This window comes from Caretta caretta, chromosome 5 (genome assembly GCF_965140235.1).
Source record: "Caretta caretta isolate rCarCar2 chromosome 5, rCarCar1.hap1, whole genome shotgun sequence".
NCBI classification, from domain to species: domain Eukaryota; kingdom Metazoa; phylum Chordata; order Testudines; family Cheloniidae; genus Caretta; species Caretta caretta.
This window is the reverse complement of record NC_134210.1, coordinates 86,746,880-86,762,247: the sequence shown is the minus strand read 5'-3', so window position 1 is coordinate 86,762,247 and position 15,368 is coordinate 86,746,880. Positions and strand designations below refer to the sequence as shown.

Genomic DNA, 15,368 nt, shown 5'->3' with positions numbered 1-15,368 from the left:
GAAAAAAAATTAACATATTAACTGTTAACTGTATTTTACTGAAAGAACCAGTGTCACTGTTTCAATGTGTGTAACCTCCCCTCTTGTGGTCGATTTTTGAATGCGCTTTTAATTTACATAGAGTAGAATCCTGTTTATCCAAGCCTCTGTTATCGGGCTCTCCATGTTAACTGATCCACCAGCAATAGGGCCCGGGTGGATGGTGGTTTGGTTAACACGGAGAGCCAGATAATGGAGGCTTGGATAAATGAGGGTCTACTGTATATCAGTAAAACATTGTATTCAGTTGATATCTATATATATTGTGGCTAGAGAAACTAAAGTTCAGCATTTCATTTTAGTCGCAGAAAACAGCGGATTTTTATTTTTTATTTTTTAAGTCAGTTTTGGGTTTTTTTCTGAGGAAAATTAAGATCCTTGCTCGCCAGCCTCTCTGTCTCTGTAACCATTATCTGCCCCATCTCTCATAACCAAACCTATGATATTTTGTAGCTGAAATATTGTTACTAAGTTCCTGTTAGTTCTGGCAGTTAGTTACTAGAAATTGCAGAAAAAACTTCCTAGCTGCAATGCAACAGCATAAAAAATCAAGGGCCACACAACTGAAAATGTGGCACACACAGCTAAAAATACTTGAGGAGGGATGTCAAAATGCGAATCAGTGTTATTGAACGCCTTCCTGCAGGTGGAGAGAAGAACTGATCAACCTAGAGGCGATGCAAACATTTCCAAACAAGAGCTGACAGGTCAAATGTCAGTATGACCACAGGAGTCCCTGAAAGCAGTGGCAGCACCTCAGCAGCATTTGCCACAGCCCCGAGATTTGCACAAGTGGCTGGTCCCTCTTCCTCCCCTTATGTGGGAGGGTGGTGCAATATAGGATGGAGCACAATATCAAAGGGCCAGGAAATGCCCAGCCCCTCGAGCTTGCTCTCAGACCTGGCTGACTGGAGCAGCTGCCCATCCCATCCTCCACATCTGCTGTGTTGGAAGAGAGCTATTAACAGGGATTCAGAGCATTCAACATGAGAGTCTGGTAAGGGGACCTTGGACCGAACCCCTTCCTCTATTCCTAAAGCATGCCCCATATCAGCTCTGCAGTGGCTCCTGGCTACTCCTTGCCAGCAGTGTCAGCTCTCTCTCCCAGTTCAGCAAACGAACCAAAGACTCCCTTTGAACTTCCAAAGTTTGAATCTGGTGCCCCTGGGGTGAGCTCATCCTATGTCCATGCCATATCTGAGTATCTCCCTTGAATGGAGAAAGGGACCATGGAAGACTTCTTCACCCAGTCCAGCATAACCCTTCAGTCTGAGCCTCCTCTTTCTCATGGCAAGAAAACTGGTTGAAAGGGTAACTACAGAATTCTCACCATCACCATAACTGGTTCTTCCAGGGGACTCTGTCTGAATTTTCATTCTCCATCTGAGGAGGAGGAAGATCAAGTAATACCTAAGAAAAGTATGTTAGACATTCAGACTCTTCTGGTTGCCCCCATATAAAGCACTAAGGGAAGAAAAAAGGTCCCCATATCCTCCATCTTCTGAAGAGTCTGATTCAGGCGATTCCTCCAGGAGGTGCTTCTAAAGGCACAAAGTGGAATCTGTTTCTCTTAAGCTGCATACATCTGCAGAGTTCAGTAGGGCAAATGAACATCAGTCACAGCTTCCCTGTTCACCTTCATGGTGTACAGCAAGGCAATTAGTTCAGAAAAACCAAGGCCATATACATGTGCTGATTTTTCTAGGCATGCATACTCACAACCCTGCAAAAGGAAATTCTTGCTTAAGGGAGGAGGGCCAGCATTCCAGATCAGAGTTAGAGGATCAAATAGTAAAATAGTTACAAAACAAACAATAAAAAAAGACATGGAAGATAGATTTTTTTTTTTTTCAGGTGAAAGTGAACTGATTGCAGAGCCATTGGCCATTATCTTTGAAAACTCATGGCGATCGGGGGAGGCCCCGGACCACTGGAAAAAGGCTAATGTAGTGCCTGTCTTAAAAAAAAGGAAAGGAGGAGGATCCTGGGAACAACAGGCCAATCAGTCTCATCTCAGTCCCTGGAAAAATCATGGAGCAGGTCCTCAAGGATTCAATTCTGAAGCATTTAGAGGAGAGGAAAGTGATCAGGAACAGTCAGCATGGATTCACCAAGGACAAGTCATGCCTGACTAATCTAATTGCCTTCTATGATGAGATAACTGGCTCTGTGGATGAGGGGAAAGCAGTGGACATGTTATTCCTTGACTTTAGCAAAGCTTTTGATATGGTCTCCCACAGTATTCTTGCCAGCAAGTTAAAGAAGTATGGGCTGGATGAATGGACTATAAGGTGGATAGAAAGCTGGCTAGATTGTCGGGATCAAGGGTTAGTGATCAATGGCTCCATGTCTAGTTGGCAGCCGATATCAAGCGGAGTGCCCCAAGGGTCAGTCCTTGGGCTGGTTTTGTTCAGTATCTTCATTAATGATCTGGAGGATGGCGTGGATTGCACTCTCAGTAAGTTTGCAGATGACACTAAACTGGGTGGAGTAGTAGATACGCTGGAGGGTAGGGATAGGATACAGAGGGCCCTAGACAAATTAGAGGATTGGGCCAAAAGAAATTTGATGAGGTTCAACAAGGAAAAGTGCAGAGTCCTGCACTTAGAACGGAAGAATCCCATGCACTGCTACAGACTAGGGGCCGAATGGCTAGGCAGCAGTTCTGCAGAAAAAGACCTAGGGGTGACAGTGGACAAGAAGCTGGATATGAGTCAACAGTGTGCCCTTGTTGCCAAGAAGGCCAATGGCATTTTGGGATGTATAAGTGAGGGTATTTCCAGCAGATCGAGGGACGTGATCGTTCCCCTCTATTACACATTGGTGAGGCCTCATCTCGAGTACTGTGTCCAGTTTTGGGCCCCACACTACAAGAAGGATGTGGAAAAATTGGAAAGCGTCCAGCGGAGGGCAAGAAAAATGATTAGGGGACTGGAACACATGACTTATGAGGAGAGGCTGAGGGAACTGGGATTGTTTAGTCTGCAGAAGAGAAGAATGACTGGGGATTTGATAGCTGCTTTCAACTACCTGAAAGGGGGTTCCAAAGAGGATGGATCTAGACTGTTCTCAGTGGTAGCTGATGACAGAACAAGGAGTAATGGTCTCAAGTTGCAGTGGGGGAGGTTTAGGTTGGATATTAGGAAAAACTTTTTCACTTGGAGGGTGGTGAAGCACTGGAATGCGTTACCTAGGAAGGTGGTGGAATCTCCTTCCTTTGAGGTTTTTAAGGTCAGGCTTGACAAAGGCCTGGCAGGGATGATTTAGTTGAGGATTAGTCCTGCTTTGAGCAGGGGGTTGGACTAAATGATCTCCTGACGTCCCTTCCAACCCTGATATTCTATGATTCTGTGAGTATTTTGAGTAACGTAAATTCTGATTGAGGTGCATTGAGATACAGATGCCCATAAAAGCTATAGCTATATATGCCTCATACACCCTTCCACAGTGCAACAGTGGGATACAGTGTTCTTGCCACATTGACAAGATTGTGAAAGTATTGGATTGTCCATCCTCAGCTGTGGGTCACCATGCCCTTAACTATGAGGCTGTAATTCACTGCTGCTGCTGGGGGGTCACCATGCTTTAATGTCCTGGTTTTTGCCCCCAACTTCTGTTGCAGTTTGCTGTGCCTTGCCTCCACTTCCCACCCCAAGTAGATGATTATGGAATGATGAAGGACAACAGCCCAGTTCTGGAAGGGCTGGCAGGCAGGAAGGGGCTTCTTGACCCACTACTTCTTTATTTCTACTGCATGATCATCCCCCGCCCCTATCTCCATTACGTAAGGCCAAAAGGCTCCTTGCTGTGCTCCAGTCAAAATTTATCCTGTAATCATTATGATAGATAATGTGCGTTTCCCTGGTCAGACAAGGTGAGTGAGGTAATAACTTTTATTTGACCAACTTCTGTTGGTGAGAGAGACAAGCTTTGGAGCTACACAAAGCTCTTGTGAAGTTAAAAGCTTCTCACCAACAGAAGTTGGTCCAATAAAAGATACTCTCACCCACCTTGCCTCTCTAATATCTGTGACCAGCACAGCTGTTACGACAAGACTGCACTTTGCTTGATGTCAGAGTGTTGTTTCTAACTGGGAGAGTTCTGAAAGAGTCGCTTCCTCACTGGACAGCCAAATCCAGGCGGGCATAGTCTCAGCCCTCTTCTTCAGGCATGCAAACCACTGGGGGCATCAGGCAAACAAGAATAAATAACTAAAATAAGAACAGTTATCTGCCACCCTAAATATCTCTTGCATGTTTTTTTGACACGCAAAACTAACTTGGGTGGACAGTATTGTGAGTATTGTCCCTCTCAGCCTATTTTAAAAAAAAAAAAAAAAAGTGCTGCCTAAAGGCTTCTTCCTGAGAAGAGGAGTCTGGGCATGCAGACAGCCATCCCATCTATGGGAGTAATACAACCTGTCCCTTCTCTGAAAAGGGAACAAGGCCTTTATCTATCTCTACGTGTGGAGATACACACGTCTACAAATTTCAGAGGGGTAGCCGTGTTAGTCTGTATCAGCAAAAACAACGAGGAGTCCTTGTGGCACTAACAAATTTATTTGGGCATAAGCTTTCATGGGCTAGAACTCACTTCATCACATGCATGGAATGAAAAATACTGTAGGCAGGTATAAATATACAGCACATGAAAAGATGGGAGTTCCCTTACCAAGTGGGCGGGGGTGGGGTCAGTGCTAACGAGGCCAAATCAGTCAGGGTGGATGTGGCAGTTGACAAGGAGGTGTGAGTATCAACAGAGAGAAAATTATTTTTTGTAGTGACCCAGCCATTTCCAGTCTTTATTCAGGCCTAATTTGATAGTGTCAGGTTTGCAAATTAATTCCAGTTCTGCAGTTTCTCATTGAAGTCTGTTTTTGAAGTTTTTTTTTCGTTGAAGAATGGCCACTTTTAAGTCTGTTACTGAGTGTCCTGGAAGACTGAAGTGCTCTCCTACTGGTTTTTGAATGTTACAATTCTTGATGTCTGATTTGTGTCCATTTATTCTTTTGCATGGAGACTGTCCGGTTTGTCCAATGTATACGGCAGAGGGGCATTCTGGCACATGATGGCATATATCACATTGGTAGATGTGCAGGTGAACGAGCCTCTGATGGTGTGGCTAGGTCTGATGATGGTGACCCTTGACTAGATATGCGGACAGAGTTGGCAATGGGGTTTGTTGCAGGGATTGGTTCCTGGGTTAGTGTTTATGTTGTGTGGTATGAAGTGGCTGGTGAGTATTTGCTTCAGGTTGGGGGGCTGTCCATAAGCGAGGGCTGGCGTGTCTCCCAAGGTCTGTGAGTGAGGGATCGTCCTTCAGGATAGGTTGTAGATCCTTGATGATGCTCTGGAGAGGTTTTAGTTGGGGGCTGTAAGTGATGGCTAATGGTGTTCTGTTACTTTCTTTGTTGGGCCCGTCCTGTAGTAGGTAACTTCTGGGTGCACTTCTGGCTCTGTCAATCTGTTTCTTCACTTCAGCAGGTGGGTATTGTAGAACGCTTGATAGAGATCCTGTAGGTGTTTGTCTCTGTTTGAGGGATTGGCGCAAATACGCTTGTATCTTAAGACTTGGCTGTAGACAGTGGATCATGTGGTGTGGTCTGGATGAAAGCTGGAAGCATGTAGGTAAATATAGTGGTTAGTGGGTTTCGGGTATAGGGTGGTGTGACCATCGCTAATTTGCACTGTAGTGTCCAGGAAGTGGATCTCTTTTGTGGTCTAGTCCAGGCTGAGGTTGATGGTGGGATGGAAATTGTTGAAATCCTGGTGGAATTCCTCAAGGGCCTCCTTCCCATTGGTCCAGATGATGAAGATGTCATCAATGCAGCGCAAGTAGAGTAGGGGCGCTAGGGGACAAGAGCTGAGGAAGCGTTGTTCTAAGTCAGCCATAAAAATGTTGGCATACTATAGGGCCATGTGGGTACCCATAGCAGTGCTGCTGACTTGAAGGTATAAATCATCCCCAAATCTGAAGTAGTTGTGGGTGAGGATGAAGTTTCTTGCTGCAGGATATACAAAAGGAGCTGAGAAATTTTATCAAAGGGAAGTCCCATTAAAACACTTTTGTCTATTCTTCATTAGTGATCTCCTTTGTGGATATTCTTAGCTGTCCCATGCTGACTTGAGGCTGCTTTGGAACTTCCTCTTATCCTCCCCTCAGTGAAAGCATCTCTCCCCAGGAGGATTCTCAGGTCATTCAGATGGTGGGTGTGTCAGAGAGGATTCAAGTCAGGATTTCCAGTAAGCAAACTCATCAGGACACTTATCACCACAGATGCAAGGCTGGAGGGACGGGGTCAAGGCCCATCCAAGGGAGCTGGTCCAAACGTGAACAAGCACAGTGTAGACTGGTGAGAGATCAGGACAGTCCAATGTGATATCAGGCTCTGCTCCCATATCTGGACTTCCCTCATGCAGACTGTGACAGACAACACCTCTGCCATGTCGTATGTCAGCGGACAAAGGGGAAGAAAATCTACAGACTGTCAAAAGGAAGCTTATGTCCTATGACTTGAGCTGAGAAGAATCTGCAGTCAGTCTGCTCCCTTTGCATCCACTGGAAAGTGAATGTAACAACTCAGCAGGCAAAAGGTAGATTATACAGAATGGGGACTATACCGAGCGGTCTTCCATTTACAGCAACTCCTCGCTTAACGTTGTTGTTATGTTCCTGAACAATGCGACTTTAAGCGAAACGATGTTAAGCGAATCCAATTTCCACATAAGAATTAATGTAAATGAAGGGGTTCTTTCCAGGGGAATTTTTTTCACACATACACACACAGTATAAGTTTTAAACAAACAATTTAATACTGTACACAGCGATGATGATTGTGAAGCTTGGTTGAGGTGGTGAAGTCAGAGGGTGGGATATTTCCAGGGAATGCCTTACTGCTAAGTGATGAACTAGCTTTTGGCTGAGCCCTTAAGGGTTAACCCATTGTTGTTAATGTAGCCTCATACTTAGAGTGGGTTCATCCTACTTAAAGGGGCAAGGCAGGACAAATGGAGGAAGGGGAGACAGCATGGCAGACAGAGACCCACACCCCATGTGTGTGAGAGAGATGCGCATTGCCCCTTTAAGTAGGATGAACCCACTCTAAGTACACTGCCTTGTTAATTAATCAGCAAGTTGAGACACTAGCTGCTCCCAGGAAGCTTCCCCATGGAGATGGGGTAAGTGGGGTGCAAGAGCAGGGGGGAGGGGGACACCCTGACAGTGCCCCTCTTTCCCCCCCACCCCTACCCTACAGAGCAAGCAGGAGGCTCCCAGGAGCAGTTCCAAGGCAGAGGGAAGGAGCAGCACATGGCAGTGTGGGGAGGGACAACTGAACTGCTGGCAATTGATAGGCTGTTGGGCGGCTGCCGCACAGGGAACTTAGGGGGGCTGCCAGTCCACCCTGGTTCCAAGCCCCCACCAGCTAGCTCCAATGAGCTGCTCTTCCTGCAAGCAGTGGACAAAGCAGGCGGCTGCCAAACGATGTTATAAGGGAGCATTGCACAACTTTAAATGAGCATGTTCTCTAATTGATCAGCAATGTAACAATGAAACAAAGTTAACCAGATGACTTTAAGTGAGGAGTTACTGTACTGGTAAAGGAATTTGGTTTCCTAGCAATAAATCTGTTTGCATCCCATTTGAATCACAAAGATTCAGTGTTCTGCTCTTGCCAGTGAGATTATAAAGTCAAGGCAACAGATGCGTTGTTGCAAAGATGTCTAAAAGGGACTTACTTTTTTTTTTTTTTTAAATATGCCTTTTCTTTCATCAGAATGCTTCAGAAGAAAAGCAGGACTCCTAATTCTGGTAGCCCTGTTCTGGCCATGAATACCTTGGTTCTCTGACCTCCTTAACATGGTACAAATACCTTTCCTCTGCTATCCATCCAGAAGGGATATGCATTACAAGGGCCAGTTGTACATCAGAATCCAGACAGTCAGAGCCTCGCTGCCTAGTTCTTGAACAGAGCCTCTAAAGCCAAAGAGGTTATTCAGAAGAGATAATATCCATGTTTTAAGGTTCCAGAAATACATTTAACGAAAGCTTATGCTCAAATAAATTGGTTAGTCTCTAAGGTGCCACTAGTACTCCTTTTCTTTTTATTTAACATAACACATTCAAGGTCCTGAGTGACGTTTACCCATTGGTACCAGGACAAGGGTCTCTCTCCTACATGTGTGTTAGTATTTCAGGCTCTTCGATTTCTTCAGGATGGACTCAGGCTGGGCCTGATAGTTCAGACATTTGAAAATCAAGTTGCTGCTTCATCTGGCAGATTCATAATTATAGCAGAGAATTAGTGGATTTCATGCTTTTTAGATGTCTAGTGTGCCTTTTTGAGGGTAGCATGACTTCTGCATCCTTCCAAAGTACAGAGTTCTTTCCTGGGATTTTACCTCGTTAACAGTTCCCTCACAGGTCCTCCATTTGAACTACGTATGAAGGTGGTTCCATTACTTTCTAGTAATGTGGCCTTTTTGATAACAATCATGGTAGTTCACAGGGTATCAGAACTAGGAGCACCTTATCTGGCACCTCAATGCTCTCAACTTTGACACTCATCTTTCCATACAGATTAAGCGATACTCAGAACCAACTGTGTCTTTGTACCAAAAACTAACTCCAGGCTCTGTAGAGTACCCTAAATACAACATGATATTCGTTGGATTTCTGTAGAGTTCCCAAAGTATATACTCACTGCACAGCTCAATTCAGAAAGACAAATGCTTTCTTTGTTCTTTTATTATCCAGTGTCAAGAGGAAAGAAGGCTTCAAAATCTTCCATTTACATAGGGCTAAAATATAGTATCTCGGAAGCATAAGAGTAAAAATCATCTGATGTTGCCTTTGGTAAGTGGGTACTCCTCACTGTATTCCAGTAATTTTTAGAAATAAGTTACCCCCTTTCACATCTCTACATAACTATATGTATAGTGTACCCCCCTCTTGTCTCAAGTGAACACTGCTATGAAAATCCCAATGTCCTGGGTCTGTGACCTCATTACAAATACAAATAGTTTTATTTTTGCTCTATTACAACAAAGGAAAAGTTTTCAGGTAATGAAGTCCACAGATCTAACCCACCCCAAATAGGCTGTCAATTGGGGAAAGGTAACGGTATTATTAATTGTCACTCAGTGGTTTGTTTGTTTTGTTTTAAATTCATGCTCTTTTGGAGGATTGTTCTATTTAGTCTCAGTGCTTACTAGTATAATTAGTTTTTTTCCCTGGGCCATGGAAGTGTTTCAGTTGGTGGCTTAACAGAGATGGAGCCATATCTCCCTTGCCACAGAATAACAGATCTGGTTTGCCCCCAAGAATGCATGGATCAGAGACCTAAAGCCATAACTCATTTCTTGTAAATTTACTTTCTTGGAGTAAGGCATGGATAAACTTTCATATTCTGCATCAAGTATATTTCAGTTCAGAATGACTCACTCCAGAGAAAAATGTGAATGAATATTATGGACTCTTGACATTTAACTTATAACCTGCAACTTCTAATGAAACTTATCACATCTATAGTTTTAAACTGTGGTCAACTTTAAGCACTTGTAGAAAGGGGAAAGGTTTTGGAAGACCAAACTAGAAAAGTCCAAGAGGGAGGAAGCCACTAGAGGGTGCCAAAAGGCCTATTCTTGAATAATTAGGTGTAATTCCACTTCGACACTTACTGAAAAGTGCAGAAATTCGAATGCAGTAAGCAACTCTCTTGCATTACTGTGCTATTATTGAATTGTTACAGTGGGGCTCAAAGTAGGCATGTATGTTAATCAGAGAACAGTGAATCTACATAATTAATTTAAGTATAATGTACGTCTATTTAGATTGATTTTAAAAATGTCTGTCTAAAGGAAAGTGTTTATTGATTCATTAAAATAACACAACTAAAGGATTTATGGATAAAATTAAATTATTTTGCTGAAAAGGGAAAATTTCTTATGATCTATGCTGTGTTGGGAAGGCATGACTCATTCTGCTTTGCCTCCTCTCCGTTCCTCTGCTGCAGTGTCTTAGAATCCTACTGGAAACAAATTTTTGTGGTAAATCTAGTAATTCTTATTTTCTGCTGTATTAATGCTCCAGATGTATCAGATATCAAATTTATTTAAATATATAAATCTTTGATCCAAATTTTAACTGGTGTGTAAATATAAAGAAAAATGTTTGTCATGCATTGAAAACTGATCAGAATTATTTGTTATACAAATATTAAACGTTCTTAAATCTGATCTGATGGCATTCAGCTCTTTTTTCATAGCTATGAACTAATTTTATGTACAGCTGTTTTCTTTTTAATAAAAAAAAAATCTTTTTGTTGCTAGGTAAAATCCAGCAAACGAGGAGTTACCTTAATCCATTTAATGATCCCTGTCCAATTCTTAGTGGACAGCTGTATGGCTATGCACATGTAGTCACAATTGATACTTTGTTGCAACTTCAGAAGAGATCACTGATAAGTCAGTCCTCCCTCCAGAGTTGAGAAACTTCCATCACTCCATGTGCTGAAGTTTGCTTAGCAGGCCACTGGCCCCTACCTGTTACTGGGAAGGCCTGTGCCAAAGGGTTCAAGCCTTGGGTGGTCTGCAGAAAACCTTTTCCCAGCCAGTGTCGCTGTTGGAAGTGCCAGGATGAGAGCCATGCTACATGGCCAGAAGGGAACCATTAGTTTGTTTCACAGATTTTACCATTCTCAAGTTAACACATAAGATAGCAGTACTTTGGTGGAGAAGACACATATGACCAAGTATAATATTTTGTTGTAAACTGGTGCCACAGGGTTTTCCCCAAGCAGTAAGGTCTGATGCCAATAGATGAAGGGTAAAAGATTACACATGACATTATATTTATGTCATGTACATATTCTTACCTATACCAGTTCTGTTGTGATCATACATGCCAGTACATATAACACTATTCAGATAAAGAAAAGATAAGAAACCAGTTGGATTTTTTTTGTAATGCTACTTAGTACACTTTCCATGTACACCATATTCACTCCATATTTAAGTGTTACTTTACAATAGTATACTTTTTGGAGTTTAGGGTTCCTTGGATATGACTCTCTTTAATATTACTAGTTAACTGTTGAATCAATATTTAAACTCAAGGACTATTACAAGTAGGTTTTCTAAATTTTGAAGTTTGACAACATTTTTGGGCATTACATTACTTTTATAATGCAACGTTTTGCATACAACCTCATGGTGGTTCTTCCTAAAATGTTAAGAAAAATTTGACAGTGGGTTTTACATATTGTAACAGTACATTTTGTATCCATCTGTCCTTTTTTGGTGTTTTATGCTAAAAACTGCAATTGCTACTATAATATTTTAAGTCTGAAAGAAAGCCAGACCCAACCATGTAATTAACATGAAGACTTGCTTAACAGATGGCTAGCTTGCATGGAGGAATACAAATTTAGAAACTTAGAAAAATGCCATATTGATCAGACCCAGGGTTAAGCTAATTGAATGTCTTATCAGACTGTGTCCAGTACCAGGTGCTTCATAGAAAGAAGCAAGAAGTCTAATGGTGGAAAAGTATAGAATAACTTGCCTATAGGTGAAACTTCTTCATAACAGTTGGTAGTTGTCTTATTTTTGGAAGCGTGGGGGTACATATTGCTTCTAAACGTTTATCCTTGTAAACACCTAATCTTCTTTTTTCTTGAAATCAGCAAAGCTCTTGGCTTCAGTAATGTCTTGTGGCCATGAGTTCCATAGGCTAACTATGCATTATGTACAGAATACTTCCTTTTTTCACTTTAAATTAACGTTCTCTTGTCATTGTTTTATGAGAGAAGGCAGATAGCGGTATTGTATATGTCTCTTACCATGTCCTGTTCCTTAAATGAAACATTTCAAATCTTTTTGTTTCTCCACATTTCTATCCTCTTCCCTCCCCCCATCCCTTCCTAGTTTTGCCTTTTCTTTAGATATTATATACAGAACTGAATGCAGTATTCCAGAAAGTGAGATCAGGACCCCATTAAAACAAACTAGATACAAAAATCTGACTTCCATTGATCTCCGTGAAATTTTCTGCCCTGGGGCTGGAGCTCCCAGCTGGAGCTCCCAGCTCGCTGGCCCCTCCCCCCCCAGATCCCAGCCCCCACCCTGGTGGGGGAACCCCCTGCAGCTGCCCAGCCATGGCGGGCAGCTGGCAAACCCCGGAGCTCCCACTCACTGCAGTGGTGGGGGACCCTGGAAACCCAGCAGTGGGTGCTGAACCCGCCTCCCCATTTTGTCAGGGATATTTTTAGTGAAAGTAAGGAACAGGTCACGGGCTTCTGTGAATTTTTGTGTGTTGTCCATGACATGTCTGTGACTTTTACTAAAAATATCCGTGACACAAACTTAACCTTAGTTATAGATCATGGTTGCCTTCAGATTAGGCCTGTGTCCACATGACACAGTTGTCAGGTTAGCAGCTTGACTATAGGCTATAGTTTATACCAGGCAAAGCCAAACTGCGGCTTATGAGCCGCATGCGGTTCTTTAAGGGGTCAACTGTGGCTCGCAGAGCTCGGGGCTTGACCCTGTGTGGGGAGGGGCGAGCTGGTGCTCGCAGCTCCAGCCCCACATGGGGGGTGGGGTTCCAAGCTCTGGGATTTGCCCTGCATGATGGTAAACCGGTGTTTGCAGCTTCAGCCCCATTAGGGCGCTCCAAGGCTTAGGGCTTCAGTACCGCAGGAGTGAGCTGGTGTTCTTGGCTTCAACCCTGCATGGGGGTGGTGAGGCTGGGCTTCAACCCCACGTGGGGGTGGCGACTCACTGCTTGGGATTTCAGCCCCGCAGGCTCTGGCTAGCCACTGCTTAGGGCTTCAGCGGCACGTGCTCATTATAACAGGAAATTGCGTCACTGTAGTGCTGTGCAGACCTTGTGTGCTATTATCTTGCATTCTGCACACTACAGGCTGTGTTTACTGTTCATAAGTCGCAGTTGAATAGTTGTAGATTTAAGTGTTAACCCTATGTTAATTTCATGGATGACAATGGCATCTTCAAATTGTAAGAGACGCAAGTATGAAGAAAAACTTTTCAGTCAGAATGGGAAGAAGATTTTGCATTCACTAGTAAAGGTGGCAAACCGCTGTGCCTTATCTGGCAGTGCATCGCGCTCTCACCACAAGGCCAGCAACTTGAAACATCACTATAAAACAAATCACATTAACTTTTCCTCTAAATACCCACCTGGATCAGAATTAAGGAAAAACAAGCTAACTGCATTAAAATTACACCTCAACTGTCAACAGACCCTACTTTTGGCATTCAGGAAGGAAACTGACATGGCGACTGAAGCTAGTTTTGTTATGGCATGGAATATCACTTGTGCAAAACATCTGTATTGTGATGGAGAATTTGTTAAGAATATTGCGGAAGTGGTTGCAATTTTAGATCCAAGTAACACAAAACTTCAACAAGTAATACAGCAAATTCCAATTTCATGCCACGCTATGGAGAGGCAAATCTCCCAGATCAGTGCTGATGTTGCAAGCAAGATGCAAAACAATCTAAAGAATTCTCTAGCATTCAGCCTCGCTGTTGACGAATCTACAGACATTCAAGATAAAAGCACAGCTAGCGATATTTGTTTTCTATGTTTCCTCAGATCTAACTGTGAAAGAAGAAATGTTGGACTTAATGGTGCTAAAGGAAACAAATGTGTTGACATAAAGAATGCACTCGACAAAGCATTGACAAATATCAATGTACCGCTGGATAAACTTGTCAGTGTTGCAACGGATGGAGCACCTGCAATGGTGGGAGGGGAAAAGTAAGCCTTATTGGACTTTTGAAAAGCAGTCCCAATTTTCCAGAGTTTCTCCTTGTTCATTGCATCATCCATCATGAACATCTCACAGGCAGATACTTCAAATATGAAAATGGTATGAAAACAGTCCTGGAAATTATCAATTTCATCCGCTTGAATCAGAAGACTCATCAATAGTTCAAAAATGAAGACAAACCTAATGATGTCTCTTTCTACTGTATTGTGAGGTGGTTATCAATCAGCGATGTCTTCAATATGTTTGTGGGACTGTTTGAGCCGATCAGTGCTTTCCTTGAAGAAAAGGAGAAGTCCTATCCACAACTGAAAGATGAGCGATGGATGCAGGATCTGATGTTTTTCACTGATGTTATGCAAGATCTGCAAACACTCAATTTGGCACTCCAAGGGAAAGATAAGATTATTTCTGACCTTACTCGGACAGTCTTCAGCTTCTAGAACAAGTTAAAGCTTCTGCAAAGAGACATAGCATCAAGAGACTTCAACCACATTCCCTGTCTCAAGAGTAGGGTTAAACACATTTCCTGAAATCAAAGTAGAAGATCACAAACTTAAGGAATACGGAGGTAAATTACAAGGACTGCATGATGACTTTCAGACCAAGTTTGAAGACTTGCAGAAGCTGAGATCCTGCTTCGGCTTTCTTATAAACCCATTCATGATAAACTCCAGAAAGACCAGGTTCTAAAGATGATGCATAAATCACAGTCAACAATCAAGTTCTGGAAGCAAGTGCCAGGAATGAAGTATCCTCAACTCAAAAAGACTAGTGTGTGACTCATTTTCAATTTTTGGCACAATATACTGCTGTGAATCGCAGTACTCTGTAATGAAGTTTGTAAAAACGAAACATCGTGCAGTCCGTACAAATCAACATTTGACAGAGTTCCTCCAAACCACCTTAACAACATATCAACCAGATTTCCAGAGACTTAGGATCAGGATGGAGACCCACAGTCTCTAGCTCTAGTAGTAATTAGCCATGATACAGTAAGTAGGATGCTAATATTTTAAAAAATGCATGTGTAAAGGTTGTTCATGTCTTGCGGCTCCCAAACTTCTGAAAATATCGTATGCAGCTCAGACAGTGGGTAAGTTTGGCCACGCTTGGTCTATACCACTGATAAGCTAGTTGTCTGGTGGTGCTTTACACCCAAGTGTTAAGTGAGAGGTGTTTGTGCATGGACAGGACTCAGATTCGGGGCAACACTCAAATAAGAACCAGAGTTAACTTTATTATAAAGACAAGGCCTAAAACAGCCATTCTGGGAATTTTGCTGAAAACATAATTACAACCCATCACCTCCTTTTTCACACACCCTTCCCCCATAATTCTCCCAACTGCCATGGAACCGTCAGCCTTCCCCTCCCCTCCCCCCCAAACATTTTTTCTGATAGCTCTCGAAACTCTGTATTACTGGTTCTATGACACTGCCAGTTTTCAGAAAAAAAATCATTGGCTCTCTATTCAGGTGTACATTTTTGGCTCTGCTGACGTGAAGAAGTTGCAGAGCCTAATCCTTTGTATATAA

General features: G+C 42.8%; 1 protein-coding gene across 9 annotated transcripts in view; it reads left to right on the top strand.

The window, feature by feature from the left end:
• Positions 1-15,368, top strand: part of SPIN1 (spindlin 1) — a 109,643-nt gene that overhangs the window by 53,701 nt on the left and 40,574 nt on the right. For 3 of the 9 annotated variants that reach the window (XM_048849493.2, XM_048849488.2, XM_048849492.2), the window contains one exon: positions 8,794-8,892. The exons of the other annotated variants lie outside the window; for them this stretch is intronic. The gene's annotated coding sequence lies outside the window, so the exon portion shown is untranslated. The remainder of the gene's footprint in view (positions 1-8,793; positions 8,893-15,368) is intronic. 9 annotated transcript variants of the gene reach the window in all.